Raw genomic sequence first — 17285 nt, forward strand, 5'->3', positions numbered from 1 at the left:
AGGTCTGACAGGTTTATAGTCGAATTCTAGATCCATTATGTTCTCTCTAATTGGTCTCAGACAAGTTACTTAACCTCTTTGAAATCCATTTTCTTCATTCCCCACACCGATCTCATGGGATTATTGTTTAATAGTTAAACAGGGGACTTCCCTGGCAGTCCAGTGGTTAAGACTCCACGCTTCCACTGCAGGGGTCGCAGGTTCTATCCCTGGTCGGGAAACTAAGATCCCACATGCTGCACAGCGTGGCCAAAAAAAAAAAAGAGTTAAACAGGATAACAAGGGGTAATTGTTGGTTCCCTAATCCAATGCGGTAAAATTTGAAAGTCCCAGTTGGCACCATCTCAACATAAACTACTCTATAAAAGCTAATTTTTTCAATTTCGTTTCTTTTTCTGGCTGAGTAATATTCCATTGTATATATGTGCCACATCTTCTTTATCCATTCATCTGTCAATGGACACTTAGGTTGCTTCCATGTCCTGACTATTGTAAATAGTGCTGCAATGGAGGGAGGCTCAAGAGGGAGGGGATATGGGGACATGTGTATGCATAGGGTTGATTTGCTTTGTTGTGCAACAGAAACTAACACAGTATTGTGAAGCAATTATACTCCAATAAAGATCTATTTTTTTTAAAAAAAAGCTAATTTTTATTTTTGCTTCAAACAACAGAATTCACTCTCTCACAGTTCTGGAGGCTAGAAGACCAAGATCAAGGTGTTGGCAGGGCTGTGCATCCTCCAGAGGTTCTAGGAGAGATCAGACCTATTCAGTGTGTAGCCAGTTCCAATGTCCAACTACCTTACTGAAGGAAGTTCTGCTCATGTCCACCGAAACTCCTTCTGCAATTTAGATGCTAACTACCCAACTACCCAGAGTTAGCACAGACTTCATGGGTTGAGAGGGCAAATCTCCACAGGAACCCCCTCACTTGAGATGCAAGACCTGGAGTTCCCAGGCTTCTGTCCAACTGGCTAAAAATTCGGAGGTTCCCTCTACTCCCTTCAGGTTTGATAATTTAATAGAAAGATTCATAAGACTCGGGAAAGCTCTATATTTATGATTGTGGTTTTTATTATAAGGATGTAGACCACGACCAGACAGAAGAAGAAACCTTTAGGATGAGGTCTAGGAAGTTCACAAATATGAAACTTCCACGTCCTCTCCTTGTGGAATCAGGACATATGACCCCCTTGGCATATCAATATGTTCACCAACTGAGAAGCTGACCGAACTTGGTGTCTAGCTTTCTTATTAGGGTTTCATTAGGTAGGTGTGATTGATCAAGTCATTGGCAGTGTGATTGAATTCAATCTCTGGCTGCTCTCCCCACTGCCAGAGGCTGGGCTGCTATCACCTGGCTCAGAGCTGCATCCCTCTAATCACATGGTTGGCCTTTCCAGCAAGGCCAGCCCCCACCCTGAAGCCATCTAAGGTGCCCCGTGAGTCACCTTATTAGCATAAACTTAAGTGTGGTCTGAGGGGTGCCCTAAGAATAATAGTTACCTCTATCACTGGGAAAATTCCAAGGGCCTAAAATCTCCACCCCAGGAACCTAGGGCAAAGACCAGACAAATTCTTTATTATACAACACCTTCTTACTGCAACTTAAGATAGATAAGTTGATAAATGGAGGCCCCTGAAATATGTCTTATGAAAGCCTTATAGATGGCTTTGTTTTATTCCCTCTAGGTATCATTTTACCAGTGAAATTACTTCTAATCCGTGGTCCCGAGGCAGGTATTAAACAGCTATAAGTTATCAAATTACCTCATTAAAATTTTAAGAAAAATGTCAAGCAGGCTTTCATTATGTCATTATGTGATCTTTATTTCTCCTTTGAACTATTCAGAAAACTTTCAATAATTTGAAGATAAAATCTCTTTTGATAATCATATTTCTCTTCTTCTACTCAGAACCAAAAAGAATTAGATTTTCTGGTGTTATCCATACTCTTAGATAGAAACAAGGGTATGAAAATGAGTCCTTAACTTCATTGCCTATAGAGAAAAATCTTAAGTCTTAATAATAAATACTAGAAAACTGTCCTGGCATTTATGATAAAAGTCACACCTCTGTCATTCTAAGTCAACCTGACTTTACACTACATTATAGGTAAGGAACCAACCTTGATTAAAGAAAAAGTAGTTTTTCATTTAACATGTGGGAGTATCAAAGATGCGTAATTGGACTATAGGTGTTGTGACCAATTTAAGGAGACCATTTAGTGTTCACGTCTTTTACTATGACTTTAATATTGGGAGGTATTTTCCCCAGGTTCATGGACCAGCATCTACAGATGGGCTCTAGGGCTTCTGTAAAGCTCCTGACATGGTATATAAAATATTGTACATTTTTATGGAGAGAAAATGTATCAGTTTCATCAGATTCCCAAAATTCATTACCATGACTCTTAAAAGCCCTAAGAATCACTTTTGTAAGAGAGCCCTTCTCTAGGAACAGACCAGCCCTCAAACCATTCCCTAAAGCCTCCAGAATTTATAATTCCTACCATCATAACCCAAAGGGCTGCTGTTGAGTGTTTCCACCTCCTCCAGCCTTCCTGAAGCTTTTTTTTTTTTTTAGGTCACGCCATGTGTCATGCAGGATGCGGGATCTTAGTTCCCCGAGCAGAAATTGAATCTGTGTCCCCTGCATTGAGAGTATGGAGTCTTAACCACTGGACCACCAGGGAAGTCCCCTGAAGCATTTATTTTCCAAGTAAGTTGACTTGAGCCTCCATCCACATAGCCCTCCTCAGTATTTCTGAGAATTCTTGGTGGGAGCGCTTATGTTTCTCTTGATCACCTCCTACTTTGATTTCCTTCTCTATTCACTCTCTGTAGCAACACCTGCAACATGGAAAGTAACCCTGTTTCCTGTATTCCCCAAAGTACCATTAATATAAGACAGTTGCATATAACAGAACTTTACTGAAAGTTTAAAAAACTGAGAAGGATTACATATCAATATTAAGCATGTTTATAGCTTCTGTAAACTCAGTGCTTTAATTTGCCCTATGTACATGTGCTGGACATACCTTGTTCTGCTTTATGTTTGAGTGCCCTTGTCTTGACTTTCTGCCTCCTTCAACACCCCTGCCCCCTCAAGAGGAGTCCTCTGTTTGGGGACATGCCTTTCAAATACACACCAGCCAATACAGAGTCCACACTCCCAATCACCTTTTTATAGGGCTCTCAGATCCTTAGCCATTATCCACCTGCCCCAATCACCCCAGACATCTAGGAACCGCCTCTGTATTCCAGAGCCTCTAAAGTTATGCAAACTAGCAATCTAAGCCTGCTTACCCCTCCTTAATTGCTTCTTTCCAAATAAACCACAATCAGTGCTTACCCACACTTCCTCCCCCTTCTTCTTCTTCATGACCAACCCTGGTGCTTCCTCATGTGACCCCAGGTGGTATAGCATGCCCACTTCTCTCCGGAACTGTGAGCAATAAACTATCTTTTCAGTGGCAGTCGTTTGCTGATCTGTTGACCTTACTACATCTCAAATTTTGTGTGAATATACTCTATTCTAGAACAGATCACAACAGGGTTCAGAACAGGAATCAACTTATAATTTATTAATAAATATCACTGTTCTTTACAAGGAACAATCCCCTTACAAGGAAGTTTTTAGCAGTTCTATTTTCGTGGTACTCCTCCCCCCACTGAGGTCATTACTCCTCATAGTTTCTTCTATTCTCATCCTTGGGGTTCCCCATACCCCCGCCTCTTCAGATGGCAGAGAGATTTAGGAATGTTCCTGTTATTTTACTAAACAGAACAGCTTCCTTTTTCTTTTTTTTTTTTTTTTGGCCTTGCCTCAGGGCTTGTGGGATCTTAGTTCCCCAAGCAGGGATTGAACCCATGCCCCCTGCAGTGGAAGTGCAGAGCCCTAACCACTGGAACGCGAGGGAAGTCCCCTTCATTTTCCTTTCTTCACCCTCCGCCAATCTAAGACTTCCATGACCAAAAACTCACTAAGATTATTCCTAAAGAAAAAAGCTGTCTGTCTGCCTTTAAAATAAATGTTGCTATTCCTTATGAGATGGATGTTCAGCAACAATTTCATCTTTCAAAGCAAATTTTCTTCCTATTAAATATGTATCTAGTAAATCCAAAAAAAAATCCATTCATAAAAGATTCCAGTGTGCTTCAATTTAAAATATTAGCTAACAGTTTAAAATTTATCATATACACATTATTCGAGTTTGCACTTGGTAACACAAATTAATGTGTATACAAGAATTAATAGCCTTCCTATGTCCCAACAATAAGCAGTGGAAAATAAAATGGAAACTATCGCACTAAAAGTAACTAATAGTAAAAATTATAAAATACCTAAGAATAGTCTTAGCAAAAAATGCAGAGGAGCTATACTAATAAGCTCAAAACTTTAGTGAGGGCATAATTATTTAAGCCTGAATAAAAGAGAGATAAGCCACAATACGTGAATTGGAAATCTATGTATATGATAAAGATGAAATTTCAAGTCAGAGGAAATAATAAAATAGTCCATTAATGGTTCTTTAACAACCTACTAACTATTTTAGAATGAAAGATTATATTCCTAATACACACCATATTCCAAAATAGGTTCCAGTCATATAAAAATATTTTTAAATAAATTATTAGAACAAAATGTAGAATAACTAGGGAGTTCCCTGGTGGTCCAGTGGTTAGGATTCGGGTCTTTCACTGCCGTGGCCTGGGTTCAATCCCTGGTTCGGGAACTGAGATCCCACAAGCCATGCGATGCAGCAAAAAAAAAAAAAAAAAAAAAAAAAAATGTAGAATAACTATATAAACTTGGAAGTCTTTCCTCAATATGACAGCAGATGCAATAACCACAAAGGAAAAAGTAAATAAATTTGACTATCTCAAATGATTTTGTAACTCAAAAACATCATTGTCAAAATATAAATAATAAACTGGGAAAATGTCATTTCTATATAAAGAGACCTTACCAAAAACTAAACAGCTCAGGACAAAATTGGCCAAAGGATATAGAACAGACAGTTCGCAAAACAAGAAAAGCAACTAGTCAATAATACATGGAAAAGTTTTCAATAGTTAAAAATGCTCACTGCCATTGCTTAGCGTTACTATGGCGGGGAATCATTGGAGAGACAGACATCTCATGCTTTGTTAGAGGGGGATTATAAATTGAGAGAAACTCATGAAAAATGAGAATTTGGCAGCATGTATCAAAAGCCCTTAATACAGCAATTCTATCAGAATTTAATACAGAAATCTATCAGAAAGAAATTTGTTGACAACAGCCCAAAGTTAAACATGCAAGAATGTTCATTGTAGCAATGTTTATGAGAATGGAGAAATTCCAAACTGTCCCTAACAACAGGAGATTAAATAAATAAATTATGGCACATTCTGACAATGGGATGCCGTGCAGCCATTGAAATTATTATGAAGAGCTTTATTAATTTGAACTTAAAATGTTCATGGTATATTGCTAAGAGGGAAAAGGGCCACAAAAATGTTTATAGGATGTGATTTCATTTTCATGAAATGAGTAAGCATATGCACATATTTGCAAGGAAATATATCTAGAACGATATCACCAAAAGAGAAAAAAATTGTGTTGCACAGACTTTATGATGACAGCAGTGAAAATAAAAATGACAACACTCATTCAGGATCCCACCATTTTGTCAAAACAAAGTCATTTCATTCTCCATATTCTCTTTGGTTTGTCTTATAAGCAAACAAAATTTGATGGAGTTATCGTACCCAATGACAAAAATTCCTTAGGATGCAATTGTGCCAGAAAGAGGGAAAAACCACTAAAAAAAAATGGGTAAAAGAATGGAAAGATGGAAAAATGAATGGATGGAAAGATGGATGGATGAATGGACAGATGGATAGACGGACATTCACCCATAGATAAGCAGGCCAACTTAACCTTTTAGAATCGTACTTCATAGTAAGGAGAAGTCACTGTCAATGTCACAATTTCCATGGAGTGTTACCAAGACTCAGAAGTGTGACTGGGAGAGAGCAAAGCAAGCTGTCACCCTCCTGAGCACAATTTCACAGAGCAAAGTCTTGTCTACCATGTTTTCAAGAAAAATACATTGACAGGGTTATTGTTCAAACTATGACAGAAAAATCAGTAGAGGAAGCCAAGTGAAAGCAAGACCAGGAGACCCCAGAGAAATTAGTCAAAGAGCAGTACGTTGTCCCTCTGTTCTCCTCCCACCAACCCGTCCAGCCTCTCCCCCAAGCTGGCTCTCCAAGAGGCTGGCATCAGGCTGGGCAAGCCTCTGCGAGGACCACCTTCATGGGAAACTGCTGCTTTCACATCAGGATGTGGCACAAATGACCCGTCGTGTCCTTCACAGCCCTCGTCAGTGTAATCTTACATCTTTTTTGTGTGATTGTTTAATTAGTGTCTGTCTCTGCAGCCAAACCATAAACGACTAAAGACCAGAATCCACCTCTGTTTGCACACCTTTGTGTCCCCAGCCTGGCGCCTGGCACAGACCGCCTCTCAATATTTTTTAAGTGGATGAGTGAGTGAGTGAAAAGCCAGCAAACTTGGATTCGGACTAGTATCCCTTACTTTTCTAGCCTTAACCTCTTTGTCTAAAAATAAGGATTCACCGGGAGTTCCCTGGTGGTCCAGGGGTAAGGATTCTGTGCTTTCACTGCTCTGGCCTGGGTTCAATCTCTGGTTGGGGAACTGAGATCCCACAAACTGAGTGGCACGGCCAAAAAAAAAAAGAAAAAAAAGGATTTGCCCGTGACGTAAGATTATGGTAAGGATTAAAGTTAAATAAGATGAGTCCACAGCTACCACAGTAGATTCTTCATACATACAAATTCTCACCTGGTTTCTCCTCTCTGAGTTCTAGTTGGAGCTCCACAACCTATCAAATATGTAACTAAACTCCTCAAGATTTAATTTTTCATCTGTAAGATAAGGGATTAGATAGACAATCTTTAAAACCATGTCCACCCCTAACATTTTCTGATTCAGGAGGATCACCCTGAAAATTTTCCCGGAGAGAAGGGCTCACAAAACATTCTGGTTGTAAGAACTGGATGTAGCACTTAGAAGGAGCCCAAGTTGTGGAAATAATACTGAAAATATTAATAAAGGACAATGTCAAACTTCAAACATTCTATTTTGGGGGTGGAAAGAGGAGTCAATTGCCAGGATATATGTATCTCAAGCAAAGGGTCATCACTGAAATCAGATTACTCATCAACAAGGAGTAGGGTACTGTAAATGTAATATTCCAATTGCATCAAAACTGTCCTTGTAAAAAAACTTTTGTCCTCCTCCATTCAGCTACGAGCATTGTCTGTGTCATCCAATGCACCATGACATTTGTTCGTTGAACTGTTGTCCTTCTCAAGAGATGGTTTTTCACCCCAACAAAAATAACTATGAATCACTGGTTCTATGAATATTTTCTCCCTTGTTTTGTTCACAGTATGAATGAGCAATTTCAGTGTATTTCTTGCATTAGCAAAAGTTGCCATTAACCTGAAATGATCTGTATTGCAAATGCAAATTGTTGCCTTTTAATTTCAAATTTAGGGTAACTATGCAGTTCTAATTAGGAATTCATCATTCTCTTAGAGGAAGGATATGAATAATAACAAGAGGGAAAAAGAAGTTTCACAGAGAATAGAAAGCCTATTGATATTTAAAATTTCTTTTTTCAGATTCAACTGTCTATGTGACTTGAAAATTAAGAGAAAAATATTCCCTTAGTATTTCCCTTCGTATTTAATATTATTTAGTGTTTAGTATTAGCTTTTCTATGGCATCTATGATCAAAGTGGTCAAAGAATTTTACATGTTTCCAGGTTTCCATAAAGAAAAGCAGCATTTAACACAGACACACAATGTCTTTTTCTGTTTGCTCTGTTAAAGGATTATTTTTTTGAATAAATATCCCTATACAATCTAATCTAACATTCAGTTTTTATGTCTTTTTCTGTTTCCTCTGTTAAAGGATTATTTTTTTTCTATAAAAATCTCCATACAATCTAATCTAACAATCAGTTTTTCCTGTGAAGTGTCTACAGATAGTAATTTTCATATCTACTGCTATGTTCTCTCAGAGAATCTTGTATTTCTCCACTTAGCTCAGTTACCACACATTATTGGAATTGCTTGCCCAACTCACTGTTTGACCAGAAAAATGTAGTCTCCTTGAAGGCAGAGCCCATTACTGGTTCCCTCAATAAATAAACAAATTATTTAAAAGAAAATTAGTAAGTTAATTTAAACAGAATATATATGTGTAAAATATATCATGTCCCTAGAAGAAAAACTTGTATAATTCTGTAATGTCAGACTTATGATTCAAAAATTCTAATGTGATTTGGGGTATTTTTTCAGCTTTATTGAGATACTATTGACATATATGTAAGTTTAAGGTGTACAGTGTGATGATCTGATACAAGTACATATTGTAAAATAATTACCACAATAAAGTTAATTAACATCTCCATCCCCTCACATAACTACCTGTGTGTGTGGTGATAAGTTTTAAGATCTACTCTCTTAACAACTTTCAAGTATATGATACAATATTGTAATTATAGTCACCATGCTGTACATCATATCCCCAGAACGTCTTCATCTTACAGCTGGAAGTTTGTACCCTTTGACCAACATGTTCCTGTTCCCCCCCCCCCTCCCCGCCCCGACCCCCAGCCCCTGGCAACCACCATTCCAACTCCCTACTCCTTTGAGTTCAGCTTTTTTAGATTCCACATATGGGTGAAAACATACAGTCCTTGTCTTTCTCTGTCTGACTTCCTAATGTAATTTTACATGTAGCAAATAGAAGGTCAGCAGTTTCCAAAACATTTAGAGCAAAGATAAAGCACTGAGCTAATATCATTATAGACAATTCCATTACCTCCTCAACCAAAACTTCAAAGTTTTCCTTCCATATCTTGGAATTCCAGGAATGCACATCCCTTCTGACATTCAACAAGAGTAGTATTCACATATATACCATATTATAAACATTCACATGCCTTTACAGTAAACTGGAATCAAATTAAATGGCTTTCAGGAGCTCATACTTTGCAACTGCTTAAAATCAGATAATCATAGACCGTTAGAATCTGAAGGGAGCTTTGTGGTCTCCAGTCCTGATTTCTTCTGTTGCAGCTGAGAACAGGCCGGACAAGTAGATGCCTCACCAGATACCTTCTCGCTCCTCCTTCAGATCCCACAGTGCCACTCCCACCACCAGCTCTTTATTTTTCCAGTAAGCCATCAAAAGCCTTCAGCCTCAGGAAAATTTTAATCATCCAATGGAAAACATAAATTAATGTAAAATGTAGGGGTGGGGAGAGATAAATTAGGAGTTTAGGATTAACATATACACACTACTATATATAAAATAGGTAAACAACAAGGACCTACTGTATAGCACAGGGAACTATACTAAATATCTTATAATAACCTATAGTGGAAAAAAATATATATATATGAGTCACTTTGCTGTACACTTGAAACTAACACAACATTGTAAATTAACTGTACTTCAATTTTTAAAATAAATAAAGAAAAAAGAAAAAATGTAAAATTGTACTTATAATCTTGACAGACTCTGAATTTTGCCCTTATATTTCCTTTCCAATTTTTCAAAACAAAACACCCCAGCCTTTAGACTGTGAAACAATGTTTTTTTAATAAAGTTTTTTTTTTTCAATGTGGACCGTCTTTAAAGTCTTTATTGACTCATTGTTACAGTATTGTTTCTGTTTTATGTTTGGGTTTTTTGGCCGGGAGCCATGCAGGATCTTAGCTCCCCGACCAGGGATCAAACCTGTACCCCCTGCATTGGAAGGCAAAGTCTCAATCACTGGACCACCAGGGAAGTCCCATGGTTTGTTGATATAACAAATCACAGCCTTAACGAAAACTTAACAGAAAATTCCTTTTCCAGATATATATCCTGTAAGGACCACCTCTGCTTGAGTTAATCTGATCGCTCTGGGGCACAAACATCAGTGATCAGGGTTCTTTCTCTCCACAGAAATCCTAGCAACCCTGAAGTGCAGCGGGCCTCGGCCTTCTAGCACTTACGACGCAGCACCGCCACCTAGTGCTTCTTCTGAGGAACTTGCTCTCTGCCAAAATCACTGCCCTTGGCCTTTCTGGGTCGGCGAACTATTTTTACGAACATAGCGACCAAGATAGGGTCCTGAAACGACTTCTACATCATTACAGGAAATCCTCTGGTTCACAGAGCACAATCCAGCAAGCAAATAGGAACCATCTATCATAAAGGCGACGGAGACCACAAGCAATTTAGAGCAGGATCCTCAAGTCTTCATTATCTTTCACTTTATTTATTTATTTTTTTAATATTTATTTGTTTATTTGGCTGCACCAGGTCTTAGTTGCAGCATGCGAGATCTTCGTTGCGGCATGCAGAATCTAGTTCCCTGACCAGGGATAGAACCCGCGACCCCTGCATTGGGAGCGTGGCATCTTAACCACTGGACCACCAGGGAAGTCCCTCTATCTTTCACTTTAAATAAATATCTCAGTTATTTCAATTGCACTTTTTTTTCCCCAACTGCTGAGTAAAAGAAGGCAAAACTGGAATTGACAGCAGCAATTTGAATTGCACTATTTCACAGAAACCCTCAGTGAGACAGAAAGAGGAATGCAAAAATGAAACAGAAAAATATAACATGTATGTGTTTACCGAAGTTAGTGTCTTGAGCCAAGGGAGCACTTGATTATCTCTGACCATAGTTAGGAAAGAGAGAAAATCAGATTTTTTTCCCCCAGGTTTACTTAGCTGTTAATGGAATCCTAACTTTGAACCTGAACGCCCTTGTTCTTGTGCTTTGTGTTTACTTGGGCTCATGTTCTTTTGATGTAAGGCAAAATAACATATTTTAAAAGTAAATACCCTCCCTCTTAAGGACTGATTGATTATTGAGGGATCAAGCCTGAGGGAGATTGGTCCCAAGTCCACAGCCAACCATTTTTGCTTTTACACGCCTTATCTTCTGGGTAGTATATACATTCTATTCCACATAAAAGAAGTTTATGCTTCTCTAAGGGGTGATTTCCCCCGAGAAAGATTGTAAAGATAACTTACTTGATTAAGGTAAGAGCAAATTTGGTCATTTCAGACAGAAAGATAATAGAACTGCTTGAGTTAGTACCTTAAGGGGGACTCATTAATAAGAAGGATATCCAATGAGTCATGTCTGGGTTTAAATAACAAAAACCACAGGTGTAAGCAACACTGCTGCAATCAGAAGGTCTCCCGTTTTCCCTGTGTGTATGACTCTGCAAATAATTGCCAACAATTATTTAATTACACCCAGATGCCTTGTGTTGAAAGTCACCTTGGGTTTTCAGAAACTGGAAGATTATGAAACAGATCTGAATCCCACAAGAGGAGACAGTCTGAGAAACTCCTTTGCACAGCCTGGGCTAATTCATTATTTCTGCATTTCGTGAAGGAACACAGAGTTCCCTGTGGGCCTGGGTAGCCTTGTTCAGAGTGAGATTCCCCAAGCTGCTCGCCCTTATTCCACCTGGAAAGGAGTAGGGCAGAAACACAAAGCATTGCCTGAACTATAAATGTCACTTAATGGTCAGGCAGCCAAGAAAAGGTGAAAAAAATTCAATTTTGGGTGGGGGGCAGTGCAGAGGTTTCTCCTATAAGTGTGAACAGCTAATTCTAGGAAAATTTTCTGCAGTTAGGTGCCAACCCAGCGACCGAAAAGGGCTACCAAAACAGGAGTGCCAAGAAAGGAAGGGTTTTGTTTTTATCGCAATCTTCTTCTCCCACTTTTCTCATTCACAAAATTAGCAGGTAGCTCTGACCTGTAGGAAATTAACTAGTGTCAAAGCAGCCTCTAGGCAGGAAGACCCTGCTTCTTTTCACCGCCTCAAATCAGGACATTTGCTGCTGTTTCCTTCAGGAGAAAGGGGGAAGGACATTTAATGTCTCAAAGGAATTTCAAAGGTAATACCCTCTTTCTGAACATTTTCCCCTACTTAATTAGAACCACCGTAGAAGCAGGGGAACTCTCTTTGATTAGAGAAATCACCAATTTCAGAATAAAAATTAGAAAACAGCCTCCATGTTATTACTTCTCAAATGCACCCAAATATCATCTTGGGACTCATCATTCCTTTTTCTCATTATTATTCTTTTTTTCAATAATGACAATATTGTCATTATTGAAAATGTTGACAAATATACATTTGCTTTCAGATGGAACTCAACTGTTTCCATTATGAAGTTTTTTAAATGCTTCATGAGCCTTTTTATTTTCCCTTTGATTTCCCTGGTGCCATAATGAAATGCCAGACTGCCTTTGTTGGGCAGCTTTGCTAGAAGAGGCTCTGATGAAAGACAAGAAGAGAGGGCTGAGAAGGGGAGGCCCTCAGGCACGTGGACACATGGCCTAAAGCACATCCTACTTTTTATTCAAATGCTGTGGCCCATGTGCTTTTGCTGTCAGGTCTCCAGTCTTGCCATCTGGGTGCTTATTATCATTGGGAAGGAAAAGCAAATCCAGTGTCAAGCAGTTGAATCTTTATAAGAACAGTCTGGGGTCTCTTTTGTATAACAAGCCAATGATCTTTGTTGCTAAGGATACCTTTTCACAACAAATATGTAAAGCAGAGAGACTGACAAAAGGTTAGAGACGCTGAATAGGATTTTACATCAGGCTGCCTGTTTCTCATTGTTTTTCTTACACCTGAGTGTGGTTGTTTTAAATGGTATAATGCTTTTTAACACAACATTGTAAATCAAGTATACTCTAATAAAATTTAAAAATAATAATAATAAATGGTATAATGCTTTTAGATGGCATAACAAGCCCAGGTGGCACAGAAATAATTCCAGCAATCTAAGAAATCAGTCTTAATAAAAATCATATTTTGTGGCCTAACCTGCAAAACTGTAATTACTACAACTAGTTCTAGAATATTTTGAATTTGTACACTGTTAAAGGTGAAGTAGAAACTGGAACTGAATCAACCAGAATGACTGCCTGAAAAGCTAAAATTCACTAAATATCTACTAACTTTAGCTTCATTTCTGCTACCTATTATGGCCCGAGACATAATGCCACACAAAATGAAAAGGAGGGGAGGAGAGAGAAAAGAATTATTATGCTAATTCTCTTTATAGATATGTTAGTTTCTTGAACTACACCTGAAGAAACTAATCCTTGAAAAGCCTAAAATGTCAAAACAAAAGAGTAATAAGCTACAGATGGTCCAGAGCATGCTCCTGCTCTGAGAACATCTATGTGAAAGATAATGGGCATGAGAAAAATAAATGAAAAAACAAGTAACTCATGAATTTCATGTATTAGGTAGAAGATTCATCAAGAAACATGCTGACTGAACAGCATGTCGCTGGTACAAAACAGAAAAAGCAATTCTTCAAGAGTTTTAGAGGAGGGTTCTTTAGAGAACATGGCATCTGATCCCCTCTCTTTTTTTTTTTTCAGTTTTATTGAGATATATTTGACATACAGCACTGTATTAAGGGGTACAGCATAATGATTTGACTTACATATATTGTGAAATGATTACCACAGTAAGTTTAGTTAACATTCATCATTTCATATAGATACAATAAAAAAAGAAAAAGAAAAAATTGTTTTTTATTTTTTTCTTGTGATGAGAACTCTTAGGATCTATTAACAACTTTCAAATATACCATAACTACAGTCATCATGTTGCACATTACATCCCTGGTACTTATTTATCTTATAACTGAAAGTTTGTACCTTTTGACCACCTTTATCCAATTCCCCCTCCCTCCACCCCTACCCCCATCTCTGGGAACCACACATCTGCAGATCCCCTCTTGTATAAATGGAAGCTGGGGTTCAGAAGATGAAGAGGCTTCCCTAAGAGGCCAGGTAGTTGAGCACAGCAGCCCTGAATCCATTCTCTTTCTATTTCACATCAATATCAATGCCCCACACAGCTCTCTCTCCCCAGTGGGCCACACACAGGGTTTTTGTGGGGTTTTTGGAGGCAAAAGGTACTTTTTATAAAAATTGAGCCAACATTTAAAAATTAGAAGATCTCATGCAAAACAAAACACAGATTTCTGCTTCTATTAAAAATGAGGAGGTCTGAGAAGACATACAGATGGCCAACAGGCTCATGAAAAGATGCTCAACATCACTAATCATCAGAGAAATGCAAATCAAACCACAAAGAGATATCATCTCACACCTGTTAGAAGATGACAAGAGATAAGTGCTGGGGACAATGTGGGGAAAAGAAAACCCTTATGCACTGTTGGTAGGAATGTAAATTAGAAAACAGTATGGAGATTCCTTAAAAAATTAAAAATAGAACTACCATATGATCCAGCAAATCCACTTCCAGTATTTATCCAAAGGAAACAAAATCACTATCTCAAAAAAATATCTGCACCCCCAAGTTCATTACAATGTTATTTATAATAGGCAAGAAATAGAAGAAATATGTATATTATTCAGCTATTTAAAACAAAAAAGAGGTAAATCCTGCCATTTGTGACAACATGGATGAAACTTAAGGGCATTATACTAAGTGAAATAAGTCAGACAGAGAGAGACAAACACTATATGATCTCAGGTGTATGTAGAATCTTAAAAAAAAAAAAAGATACAGAGAACAGACATGGTGGTTGCCAGAGACAGGAGGTGGGCAGTGGGCAAAATGCGTGAAGGAGGTCAAAAGGTACATATTTCCAGTTATAAGACAAATAAGTTCTGGGGGTGTAATGTACAGCACGGTGACTATAATTAACAATATTGTATATTTGAAAGTTGCAGGTGGGAGGTTGAGTGAAATAAGAAGATCAAGAGGTAGAAACTTTTAGTTATAAAATAAATAAGTCATAGGGATGTAATGCACAGAATAGAGAATATAGTCAATAATATTGTGATGACTTTGTGTGGTGACAGATGGTTATTGGACTTATAATGTACTCATATATGTACATGATATATCAACTTGATCAACTCATAATGTACATAAATGTCAAATCACAATGTTACACAGCTGAAACGAATATAATGTGTGTCAACTATACTTCAATTAAAAAAAGACAATTGCTAAGGGTGTAAAAATTAAAAGTTCTCATCACAAGAAAAAGATTTGTAACTATGTGAGGTGATTTCTGTTAACTAAATTATTGTGGCAATCATTTCTCAATAAACACATAAATCAAATCCTTTTTAAAAATGAGAAGATCTGGGGGATTCCCTGGTGGTGCAGTGGTTAAGAATCCACCTGCCAATGCAGCGGACACGGGTTCAAGCCCTGGTCCAGGAAGATCCCATGTGCCGCGGAGCAACAACTACTGAGCCCGGGTGCCACAACTACTGAAGCCCACACGCCTAGAGAAGCCACAGCAATGAGAAGCCCGCATACCGCAAGGAAGAGTAGCCCCTGCTAGCTGCAACTAGAGAAAGCCTGTGCACAGCAACAAAGACCCAATGCAGCCAAAACTAAATAAATTTATTTTAAAAAATAATCTTTTAAAATAAAAAAAAAGAGAGAAGAACTGGTAGCAGTGAGCAGCAAGCTGACAGAGCTGTGACTACCAAGAACTAGAACTAAACTAAACTAACTAATCTAAACTAACTAGAACTAAACTATAACTTAGTTTTTAAATTTTTTCAGCAAAATCATTCCACCTGAAAGTATCCCACCTGATTGATGTGTTGAGGTGAAATCTATTCAAATTATGTTTAATCCCCCCAAAAATGAATCCTCTATGATTTGTTTTTAAGATGGAATGTTAGTAAATTGCATTTTCAACATGCGTATTGGGTAATATTATCATATCATAGGGTCCAAGGTTGAGTATGTTTTCTTTCTTCTAAAGCTTATTGACGAATTTTGTTTTTCATAAAGACCAGCGACTCATGGCTTCACTATGAGCTAGGCATGGTATCTGCAGTTGGTTCTATACTTACAGCTACTTAGAACAAAAGATAGAACAGAATTTTATTATTTATTATATACCACATGTATCACCCAAACTGGCTTTTAAGTTCTTGATGACACTGGTTCATATTCTTTCAAGTTGAGAAATAATCTTTACAACCATTTCTTTTCATTTCCACAGTTAGTTCATTTATAAATTCTTAAAGGCATGGAACCAGTTCAGTCCCTAAAAGTTTCCTGAGTTTTTTTCTAAATTGCTACTTTCAGCCAAACACAAGATGTTTCCTCTTTAACAAACCAACCTGATAAGCTCTCTGGGCAAATACAGGAAGCTTGACATTTAGTTCAATCTCTCTATATGAGGGATAATGCTCTAAGTTATGAAAATGTTCCCACTTAACACAGGATGAATTGTTCTATCTGATCCTTACTACCACTGTACTACTCACAATATTAAATCTCACTTTGAAAAATTGTGTTCATTAAATTAATAAATGAGAAAGTGAATCACTAAAAAATGTTAATCTAATGCATAATTTATGGTATAATAATAAATTGAACACTCCCTGGACCTCGGGTACATGAATCTCAAACACAAAAATCAGCAAATCTTTCTTCTTTTAACTCAGGTTCATAGTTGAAGTAATAATAATGGGGATTCTGTGACTAACTTTTGCCCAAAAGTGCTCACCCGAAAGAATACAGAAATTACTTTTCCCATTAAAAGTTCTATAAATGATGATTTCTCTTCCTTCTTCCAGGCATCATTAAAAATAACGAACTTAAATTTTTATAAAATGACCCAGAAATCTAATTTGCCAAAGACTCTAAAGAGAATGAAGACATATTCAACTTTGAAGGGGGAAACCTAATGAAAAGTTATTCATCTGTGTAATTAATAGGGCAACCAACTGTCAGACACAAGATGTGTCATTGGCTTCAGCTGTCAGTCCCACCCTGAAAAGAAGGCACAGGGCTCCTTGGCTTTGTCCCTATCCTCCATGACTTCTCGAGGGCAGCAGGGGGGTTCTTCCCAATTACTCTTACTATTACTTTCCATTCTGTTCAAGACAACCCTTTCCCAAAGGGCCCAGAGGGTCACAAATAGGAAAGTCCAATATGAAATTCCTCAAGTTCTAAATACAAATGTGTTTATGGAATAGACAGAAAACCTAAGGTGGGTTAACCAGTGAGAAGAAATGTTATGACGAGTAGAATTGTAAGATGGTCCCCAAGATTCCTGCTCCCCATCGTACACATCCCCCTTGAGTGTGGATGTGACTTGTGACTATGGTGGGGTAGTTACTCCCATGATTATATTACATCACATGGCAG

This window comes from Aethalodelphis obliquidens, unplaced genomic scaffold (assembly GCF_003676395.1).
Source record: "Aethalodelphis obliquidens isolate GAN/ISIS:26980383/991018 unplaced genomic scaffold, ASM367639v1 scaffold32, whole genome shotgun sequence".
In the NCBI taxonomy this organism is placed as follows: Eukaryota; Metazoa; Chordata; class Mammalia; order Artiodactyla; family Delphinidae; genus Aethalodelphis; species Aethalodelphis obliquidens.